Source organism: Gossypium hirsutum, chromosome A08 (assembly GCF_007990345.1).
Source record: "Gossypium hirsutum isolate 1008001.06 chromosome A08, Gossypium_hirsutum_v2.1, whole genome shotgun sequence".
Classification (NCBI taxonomy): Eukaryota; Viridiplantae; Streptophyta; class Magnoliopsida; order Malvales; family Malvaceae; genus Gossypium; species Gossypium hirsutum.
In genome coordinates this window covers 12,571,573-12,583,243 of record NC_053431.1, presented here as the reverse complement: position 1 = coordinate 12,583,243, position 11,671 = coordinate 12,571,573, and positions in this window count along the sequence as shown.

The following is an 11,671-nucleotide window of genomic DNA, read 5'->3' as shown; positions in this document are numbered from 1 at the left end:
GATAAGATCTTGCTAACTTTATTTCACTCAACTTGAACTTGTACAATGGAGTTTTGCATTCACATATATATAAAGGTTCATATTTAATTATGCAACATCGCAACATATCTTCTAATATCTTAATCACTTGTTCTGATTATTAGTCTATCTCAAGATGGAAGGCTATATTGAAATTCAATTTTATGCCCAGAGCTTCGATTATCTTACTCCAACATTTGGAGGAAATTCTAGGTTCTCAATCTAAAAAAATAGATAGTGGTACACCATGTAATTTGGTAATCTTACAAATATACAGTTTAGCCAACTTCTCAGCTGAGTAACCTGTCCTAACAAGAATAGAGTGTGAACTTAATTATCTATCAATTATTACTCATATTGTATCTTTCTTTTTCGGGGACACCAGTAATCCCGATACAAAATCCATAGTAAAATGCTCTCATTTCCATTTCAGAATCACCATATGTTGTAGCACACTTAATGGAACCTGATGCTCGCCTCTAACTTATTAACATACTAATCTGTCATAATTCGTTGTAGCAGATTAAACTAGTTTTCGAACTTGAAAAGCTTGAATACGAGCATTTTAGTATGTTTTATTTATGTTTTTTTAGTTTAGTTAAATTCAATAAAAAGTGCATTTTGAGTATTTTATTTACATTAGGGCCCAGTTGAGGCTTAAAGGCGAGCTAACGTACTTAGTTAGTATGCATGAGACCATTCAAAGGCATAGGAACTCAAAGCTTGTCGCCATGTTACAAAATGGGGAGTTCGATGTCTCAACATAGGGAGCAAAATGCTAGAATTGCTATACTGCCTTAGGTGTTGTGACATAGCAAAGGGATGTCTTGACACACCCCTAAAGCTAGCCTTGAACTGTGGATACTGCTTTTGATGTCGCGACACAGGGACTAGGGTGTTGCGATATCAGTTCTGTACGAGAAACACTTACAAGCTAAGGGCATTTTGGTCCATACAATAAAAATTAAACATGAGAGCTTTAACTGACCTAGGGTTAAGGACGACGGTAACTCTAACTTTATAAATAGGCTCTTAAAACACTTGTTGGAGGAAAAATTTCATATCCTAAGTTTTTTTTTGTAAATGTAGTTTTGTTTTTTCCTTTCTTTTCTACTTCATGTTTATCGAAGAATGTGAGTTGTAACCGTGATTAAACTACTATGGATTCTACACTTCAATTAATACAATTTAGGATTCTCTTAAACCTTTCACTTGATTCATTATTTATGTTTATTTTTATTATCAAGATTATTATGTTCATGAAATCCACAATGAACTAATCCTTTTATGGGAGATTAATGAGTAGAGGTGTGATTAATTAATTGTTATGTTGGGTCTTCTTAGTGGATCAGCTTTTTGGGAGAGGAATAACTTAAACCCTAGGCTTGATGACCCTAGAAAGTCATTTAGGTAGGAATTAACCCAAAATTGGTATGGCCTATCCGTGAACACCTTAGCCTTGAACCGATCTGGATAGTGAGGTCAAGTGGTAAGTAGTTCTTGTCGACTTGTTAGTTTAGTGGAAGATTAAAAGATTCTGCTAGAGTAGCAACTAATTGATTGAGTAGAAACTCGAAATAGGAATTAGTTATGATCACCAAAGAGGGCTAATCACCCATCCTTAGATTTGGTTAAGTTAGAATTTTATATCCGAAGTTCACTTTTCCTTTGTGATTTTTATTTTATTATTATAAAAAACCCCCCAACATATTTCCTTTTATGTTTTATCGTAATATAATTTATTTAACATACTAGTTAGATTTATTTGTGTTTAGGGTAAAGTTAATTTAGTACTTGCCTCCCTTGGGTACGATTCTGGAGTACTTGTAATGGCGTAAATTCAATGTAATCAGAACAGTGATTTCGTAACCACAAATTCGATTTAAAGAGAAATTTATTTCAATATTTTTGCTTGAAAATTTATATGATAGGAAAATCGTATGAAAATATTAATAGGAAAATTTTATCAATTTAGTGATTAGTTAGAAAAAGAAATTATTGAAGAAATTGGATAAAATAAGGTATCGGGACCTCTATCTCGTAAAACCGAGTCAAAAATAATTTTATAAATATTTATGAAATGTTATTAATGTGGTATTAAAATTTCGTTAGGAAATTTTAATGTTTGGGTAGTCAATTAAATGAAAAGGACTGAATTGTAATAGGTGTAAAAGTTGCTAGAGTGATTAAATAGCTTATTAGTCTAATGAGAAAGGATATAAAAGGGAATTAGACCCAAAATTTATTTGGGCTGGACGGCAAGGGTATGAAATCAGAAAAATTGATAAATTAAGGGTAAAATTGGAATTTTGCAAATTAACTAAATAAAACTAGGACTAAATAGGAAATATCTAGATTTCTCTTCATTTCTCTTCAATTCCAGCAGCTAAAAACGCCATAGGAGGGTTCTCTAAGCTGGTATTTCATAATTTTTGCACCAAGTGAGTTAATCCTTGCCTTTTTCTTGTAATTTTTGTGTTTCTAAGACTTTTACTACTAGATCCTACTATTAAATTCATTAGTTTTTGATTTCATGGATGAAATTTAAAGTCACCATGGTTGAGTGCTGTAAGTTTATGATGAAATAGAATGAAATTAAAGCTTTAATTTGTTTATGAGATGATTTTATTAGGCAATTTCAATGGAAATTGATTTTTGGGACCTAATTGTGAAAATGTTTGGAATTAAAGTCTATTGCTGAAATTCTGATTCCTAAAGGTTGTAAACTAGTTTAAGGTGATAGAATAAAATGTTAATTGAGAAAAATCAGCTCAATTGAGAGGCTAATTGAGTAGGGACGAAATTATCATTTATTAAAAGCTTAGGGGAAAAATGGTAATAAATAGCTTACACTAAAACAGTTTGGACAGCAGCAGTAGACTAACTTTGAAAAATCACCAAAAATTGTAGGAATCGAATTAGAAGATGAACAAAATATGGAATTAAATATTATTGAGTCTAGTTTCTCATAGAAGAAATATTGTAAGCAATGGATTTGTAAATTTTGAGATATAATGAATTTTGTGAGACAATGTCAGAATGAATTCGGGTTCTCCTGTTCTGACTTTGAAAAATTATAAAAAATTGAATAAAAATAATTATGGACTTAAATTTATATGTATAGAATTATGAATGAGTCTATTTTTAATAGAAACAAACAAGAACATCATTTGAATTCTGTATAAAGAGATAATTTATTTTTAGTGAAGAAGGGTCAGAACTGTTAGACAACAGAACAGGGGTGACTTTGAAGAATAAACTGTACTGATTGGCTAAACCAAAAATTCTGAACATTTTATGGTAAAAATATATATGAGTCTAGTTTCAGGGAAAATTAATGGATCTTAATTTGGAGTTCCGTAGCTCAAGTTATAAATAATTTAGTGACTATGACTCAAGTAGACAGCTTTGAATGAACTATAAATAATAGTTGAATTATAGAGAATGTTGCATATGAACATGAAATGTATTAAATTAATAATTAAATTTATTTATTTAGATCCAAAAGATTCAAATACGAAGCTAGATCGAGGAAAGGAAAAAGTTCGGGATTAATAGATTTTTACTGTTTACAAACAAGTATCAAGGTAAGTTCATGTAACTTGAATTATATTCTTAAATGCTTGAAATGCATGTTTTTGATATGAATATGATTTGAATGTTCATTGTATGAAAATTTATGAAACATTGATATATTTGATAAAATGGGAAGAATTCCCGTTTGAATGAAAGGAAAATTCGATGGATCTCTGAAAAGGAATTGACGGTAAAAAGGATCTAGCCCGGACGAGTGATCCTATCCTGATATAGCCCTCCCGAAGAATATGTGTAAAATGGATTTAGCCCGAACGGGTAATCCGAATTAGGGTCTGAATTTAGCCTGGACTGGTAATTCAGATCCAAGCTCATTAGAGTAATTGTCGTTGCAGGGGATTTAGCCTGGACTGGTAATCCCGACAATACTCTATGAGTTTATATTACAGGGGATTTAGCCTGGACTGGTAATCCCGCTGCAAGGTTGAGGTTCGCGGGAGTGTGCTCTCTGAAATGGATATGTGCGCACATGAATATGAATTGACGGACCTGGAATTGTACAATAAATGTGTACCTCTGAAAATCCATCGAAATTCCGATAAATTCAACGGGATAAATATGGAAAAATAACAAGAAAATAGAAATCATGGTATTGACGAGCTCATCAATCATGGTATATATATTATTGATACATGGAAATTATTGTACTAACTTGAATGTTGAGTTTGTGCATGTTAGGGTAATAATGCATTGAATGGATATATGAATGTTTATTATATTGTATTGAAAATATTAGGTAAGTATAATTCTTGTTACATGAGCTTACTAAGCACAAAGTGCTTACCCCGTTTCCTTTTTCCCTGTTTTGTAGTGTTAAGAGCTCGGAGGTCGGATTTGGTCGGAGACACATCACACTGTCAACCTCAGGATTTCGGTATATAAAGAAACTTTATTTTGGAAATCAATGGCATGTATAAGCTAACAAAGTAAATGTTAACGTGAAATGAATGTAAAGTTAGCCATTAGTATGGTTAACAAACCTGGTTATAGATATGTGATGACGTTATCTTATATAAATGCATGAATCTATCATGAAAATATGTTGAATTGAAAAAAAAATTAAAAATTAATTCGTAAACTCCGGTAATACCTCGTACCCTATTTCGACAATGAATACGGGTAGGGGTATTACATACTTACCTACTTCATTGTAACTATATTACAACTTGACCCATATACTTACGGACACCGCCTCAATTCCATATCTTTTAGTTGTAGTATTCACACTTTAGACATCGGTACATCCGTAGGCGGTCAAGTTGTTGTCGTTATTGTCAGGGAAGCAACGCTACTGGATTAATTTTAATTTTTGTATTTAATAGAATAATTCAGAAATTAATAAATTATAGATGCAAATTTTTTTTATTTTTACTAACATCGTTTTTTTCTTTTTGGTTTTAGTATGTGACTCATAGTAAGGGAACACCTATAAAGCCAACTACTGATTCGGAGAGACTAATTCACCAAAATATTTGACAACAACAACAGATGCAAAATCAACCACCTGCTACAAGTAATTTACCACCACAAGACAACTTGCTGTTTGATGAGACTAACAATAATAACCTAGACGACTTACCACCACCACCGCAGCTACCTGCAAATGTACCTCTGGCGTAAAACGAAAAAACCCTAAGGGACTATGCGCTACCAAATCTGGAGATGGTTCAAAGAAGAATCACAAGGCCTACTATTGTGGCTAACAATTTTGAAATAAAACTGGCCATGATCCAAATGATCTAGAACAATTTACAGTTTAGAGGCGCAATGATGGATAACCCAAATCAGCATTTAAAATGGTTCTTTTAGCTTTGTGATACATTTAAACATAATGGGGCCACTGATGACGCTATTCGTCTTCGGCTGTTACTCTTCTCCTTAATTGATAACACCTTTTCTAGGTTAGATTTGCAGGTATTAGGATCTATCATAACATGGGATGAATTTGAAGGAAAATTTCTACAAAAGTTTTTCCATATTAGCAAGATGGTCTAAGTGAGAAAAGAGATCACAACATTCAAACAGTTAGAAGGAAAGAGTTTTCACAAAGCTTAGGAGCTTTTTAAAATGTTAATACAGAGATACCCACATCATGGTTTACCTGAGTAGCTGAAACGACAAATGTTCTACAATAGGTTGGATGTGCATGCACGTTCAAGATTAGATGGAGCTGTAGGAGAAGCTTCAATGAACAAAACATATGAAGATACATATGAACTGATAGAAAACATGGTGATGAACTCCAGTCAGTGGCCAACCGAATGTTATACATATTGCCAGGGACCATTGACGGTAAAAGCTGTCTAGGAGGACGATAGATACCAACAAATAATGGACAAACTCAACCGCATGGAGTCCTCATCTAGTGCATCATCTATATATAAGGAGACAAACCACTCTTTCATTATATTAATAATCCGACTGAGGATGTCAATTATGTCAGAAATAGAGGTGGAAACCCTTATTCAAACACTTATAATCCCAGTTGGAGAGATTACTGAAACATGAGATGGGGTAGAAATCAATGAGAAGGTAACATTGCACAACCAATTAAAAAATACTAATTATCAACCTTCTTATTTGTAAAAGCCTCAGGAAAGGGCCAACCTAAATGACCATGATGTATGTGGTCAATACTTGGATCAGATAGAAAAGGAAATGCAATCAATGTGGATGGAGGTAAAACAAGTGCAATCTGAGTGCACTAACACTACGAAAACATTGATTTATCTGGAAGATCAGATGAGCCAATTGATAAGGTAATGGGAGATATCAAAAGCAATCACACTCCGTTCGGGCAAGATAACAAATTATTATAAAAAATAAGTATTAACAATGAAAAAATAAAAACCAAAATAATGGTAATTATTTAAATCCCATAATACCATATTAAAATTTCGATTGTCCGTTTTTCCAAAACTTACAATTCTTGATAGACTCATGACAAGCAGTAAGAATAGATGTGCTCATGGGTAGGGCCAAGTTTGGGTCGAATCCATACAAGGTATTTAGACCAATTTTTCAAACATGAGCCCAGCCTAACCCCAAAAATAGGCTTACTTTTTTGCCCAAGTCCGACCTAATTTAAGAAAAGTAAACTTGAGCCCAACCTAATCCGTCCATATTTGATTTTTTTAAAATTAATTTTTATTTAAAAATAAAACTTTTAAAATATATATAATACACTAAGTGCACTAAAAATGCTAAAATAAAAGTTTTGTAACACATTAAAAAACATTATCCTAAATATAATAAATGTTTTATTATATTAAAAACACAAATAAATATAATAAATATTTTTTATTGTATTTAATATAATTTTTAAAATTTTATATTTTGGGTTGGGTTATTTAATTGAGTATTTTTTTTAGATTTTAAGTAATGGGTTTAATTGTTATTGAATTAATGATTCAATATAAATATAAATATATATATATATAATTAATATATTATTTTTATAATATAATATATTCAGGCCAAGCGAGATTTGAACTAAAAATCTTACTCAATGCTTGGCGTATATAAAAAACTATCCTTAAATTTTATTCAAAACTTATATTTTATTTAAACTCTTTCATTTTTGTAGACAAATTTTTGAATTTGAATGAATCACCCAACCATCAACATATGTAAGCAAGACGTAGCCTACAAAGCAATAAAAAGAAATTGAAAGCATTATGGTGGGGGATAAATTGAAAGAATTTTGGAGGAGACATTAAGCAATAAAATGCAAGATATTTCCGTGCCACCCGTACATTTGATTGACCTTATTTTTATTTGAATGAGGAAGTAAAATTGATAGAACTGATTGGTGTGGGTGGCCAATGTAGTTGATGCATCGTAATCCCACCCGCCCAATCCAAATTTAATAATGCATTTCAAAAATCAGGTAAGATAACCCAATAAAATACAAGGGCATTTCTGTATTTAAAATGATAGTGTAATTCTTCAGTAATCTAAATTACGTTTTGATAAAAATTAATACTGATTTCGTCTTATTCATATATGTTGGTACAATATTTTAAATCAATTTTTTTTTAAATTTTAACTACTTTTATTTGTTTATAATTATATTTAAAAATAAAATATAAGTATTTAATTAAACGATGAATATTTTTAAAATGTATATTTATTTATGAAAAATATTTAAAAATATCAATAAATTTAAAATTATTCAAGATATTCTTTCCCAAGTTACAACTAAATATATCTAAAACTTAAACTAATAAACCAAAATCAGAATAAACCCATTGTGAATTTAAATATAAAAATTTCCAAAACTTTCCTTAAGCGAAATATAAAAACATGGCTGAAACGAGTGCAAACATGAACAACTACTACGTATTTTACCCCCATTTTAGGGGAGAAAAAGAACAGGCAGGTCCAGGCTTACTTGTTTCTTAATTCAACAACCATTATTTTTTCAACCACATCGACTTCTATAACCTTTTTTATCAAGATATTCGTACTTGTCATATATTTAAAATTTTGAATCAATCTAATATATTTATCTTATCAATCTAAAATATTGTATATATTAATATATATTTAACGGTTTAAAGTTTTTTTACAGAAAATGAATAGTTAAAATTTTTTAATTTATGCCAAAATCGACATGCATTATTTACATGAATGGAGCATGAAATATAACAGCTGAATTGTTAAAATACTAATTGTATAAAATATTGCGAAAGGATGTAAAACCACTATAGTATTATACAGGTGTAACTCGATCCCTTCCCTTTATATATAATTAGAATATATTTGCATGTACCAACAATAAAATATCATGGAGATCCCTATATTAGAAATTGAATTGCATTTTGATCCTCCTAAAAAATGGATAATTAACCCTTAAATGTTAGAAAAAAAAGTGTAAATTGATTTTTCAACTAAAAATACCATCAATTTTTGTTGTTTAAGTGATTATTTGGGTTAGGTAAAAGTACCATGGAGACCCTTACACTAGAAGTTTGATTGTATTTTGTCCATTTTCCTCAAAAAATAAGCAAATTAGTCCCTATATGTTAAATCAAAGAGTCAATAGATCTTTCCATTAAAAATTCCATCCATTTCTATTGGTATATGATGATGTAGTTAACAAAGCAATTAAATAATGACACGTAGTGTGCCATATGTACCTGGTGCTATGTGGCAAAATTTCACATCAGCAAATATTTTAAAATTTTTAAAAATCCCAAAAAAATAAAAACTTTAATAATTATTTTAAAAATTGCTATCTAGATTCATCCTTAATGTGGTTTTTTATTTAATTATTTAAAATTATATAAAATTATGAAAAAATAATTAGAATGAACCTTTAAAATAATTATTAAATAATTATAGAAAGTTGTTTCAAAATTATTAAGAATTATAACAAACTATAATAATTATTAAATTTTAAAAAATTATTATGAAAGTTTACTATTACATACATACGTTTATAAAAAGATTTATTATATATATATATATATTCTTTAAACATGCTATATGTGTATATAGTTTTTATAGTTTTAAATATTTAAAAAAATTAATAATTATTTATAGTTTCTTGTAGTTCTTAATCAATTTGAAATATTTTTCTATATTTTTTATAATTATTAATAAATCTCTTCAAGATGTTTAGATACCACTCAAAATTAGCCATTTGTCCAAGTTCATTTTAACTATAATTTTTCAAATAATTATAAAAAATATTTATTTTTTATAATTTTTTTAAAATATTGTCACATCAACATAAAGGACATTGGCTTGCCACGTGTTGCTCTCTAGTTTCTCTATCAATCACATCAGTACTTAATAGTAAAAATGGATAAAATTTTTAACAAAATAACCAATTTACTCTTTAACCTAATGTATAAGAGCTAATCTATGGGACTTTTACCTTTAGCCAACAAATGTATCACGATGCCTGAGGACACGATCTAATAGATCGTTGTATTGAGTAGTTGGATCATAGTCTCTTACCATAAAAATGGTTGCATGCGCAGCGGCACCCACTATCAGAAGTCCACCAATCCACATATGATGTGTGAAGAATGACAATTGTGTACCATAGTCAGTAGCTAGATATGGATAAGGGGGAACGAAATACATATGGTGAGCTACAACAATGGTTAAAGAGCATAACATAGCTAAGTCAAGAAATAATTGAGCATGCCATGATGTTGTTAGGATTTCATATAGTCATTTATGCCCTTGGCCTGTAAATAGACCTTTATGAGCCTCTAAAATATCTTTTAAGCTATGCCCAATGCCCAGTTGGTCTTATACATGTGACTCACTATTAGGAAAAGAATTGCAATAGCTAAATGATGATGTGTAATATTAGTCAACCATAGACCCCCAGTCACTGGCACTTACCAATGAGGCTCTATCGATTAGTATTACATAGAAGAAATCAATTATAGACACTAATACAATTATATCTGCTCTTCATGACAAACTTGGGATTTGTGATCCCAAGTAAGATCAGTTCAAGATCATGGGATCCTTTTCTATTAGATAGGAAAGGTTGTTGTACAAAATGTACTTCTAAGTAATTGCCTCTTAGATCCTATATCTATTTATATGAGTAATAAATCATGTAACGAAGGGGATTCTTATTTGTACAAGTGGTACTTCAAGCTTGGAACGAGCATGAAGAAATTAGCAATACTTCTTTATCTTTTGAGTTGTTCTGCTGGATCGGGAAGTCATAAGTCATATTGCATATATCAAAATCAATTATTATACTACTAAAGTACTAAACAATTGTCCAACATTAGCACAACCCATCAAAATAAATTTGAACTAAACACACATTGTCAATTTTAAATATAAAATTGAAAAATCCCTAGGTTTGCACTTGAAAAATAGTTATGTTCTAACTATAGTTAGAATAGAAACAAACAGAAAGATTAAATGCAAAGTGACGGAATGAGCAAAGTAAGGAAAAAAAATTAACATACAATATTTGTTAACATAGTTTAGACACAACGGTCTTATGTCTATAGAATTTCACTCAATGAATGATTTTAATTAATAATCATCCAGACTATTTATTGGCTTAAGCCCAATCTACTATTACATAAAGAAGTAATTGTAGTCTAATACCAACCCTAATTTTCATAAATCCCTCACCCAAATACCTCACAATACAATTAATAAACTCTCCAAATAATACCTAAAAAAGTGTCACAAAATAACCACACACAAAAAAATCACAACAAAGTTGTTGACAAATACATTCCAAAGCTACTATTGATGTGCGTCATAAAACAATCTATTTATAGGCTTTTCAAGTGGTCAATCAACAATATTTTGATAGGCTTTAAACTTCTTTAAATCAGCAAATAAATCCTTGAAAAAATCCTTTGAATTAATATGGTATTTATCTATAAAAAATAACTCTTTAATCATCAAGACATGATAAGACTTCCATGCTAATCAAACCACCTTAAGGAAGTCAATTGGGAGGCTTATTATCCAAGTCGACCCATGTTTCTAGTTTTGTCAAATATGTTACATTCAAGTGGACCAAATTCAACTTAACTGAAACTTGTACAAGAACCAACAACCCAAGTAGAGAAACAATTTTGTTATAAAAGGATATGGAACGAGCAGCAACAACCTCTTTTTTGGCATTTTTGAAAAAAAACCCTGCAACAAAGAGTTAGCTCACAATCCAAGCAAGTCACATAGTAAAGAAATTAGAATGTCTCCTCTAAGAGATAGCACCATACTTGATTTATACACTCCCCCCATCAATATGCTTGTTCATCACACAATCAATTAAGCATGCATCAAGGTTATAAATATATGATAAAAATTATCATCTCTCCTTTTGACAAAGCGAAATGTAGCAATCATAACCAAAAACAAAATATTTCATTTATTGTTACCATTTTCTCCCATTCTTTAGCAAAGATGTCAAAAGTGCAACCATAAGTGAAATCAAAGTAAACAAAATCACAAAATCAACATCAAAACTCCCCCTTTCTCTATTCACCCCTTACCGGCTTTCATCATGTTGTTTAGTGGGGATGAGATCGAATGTTACCTTATCAACAAGAGGAGT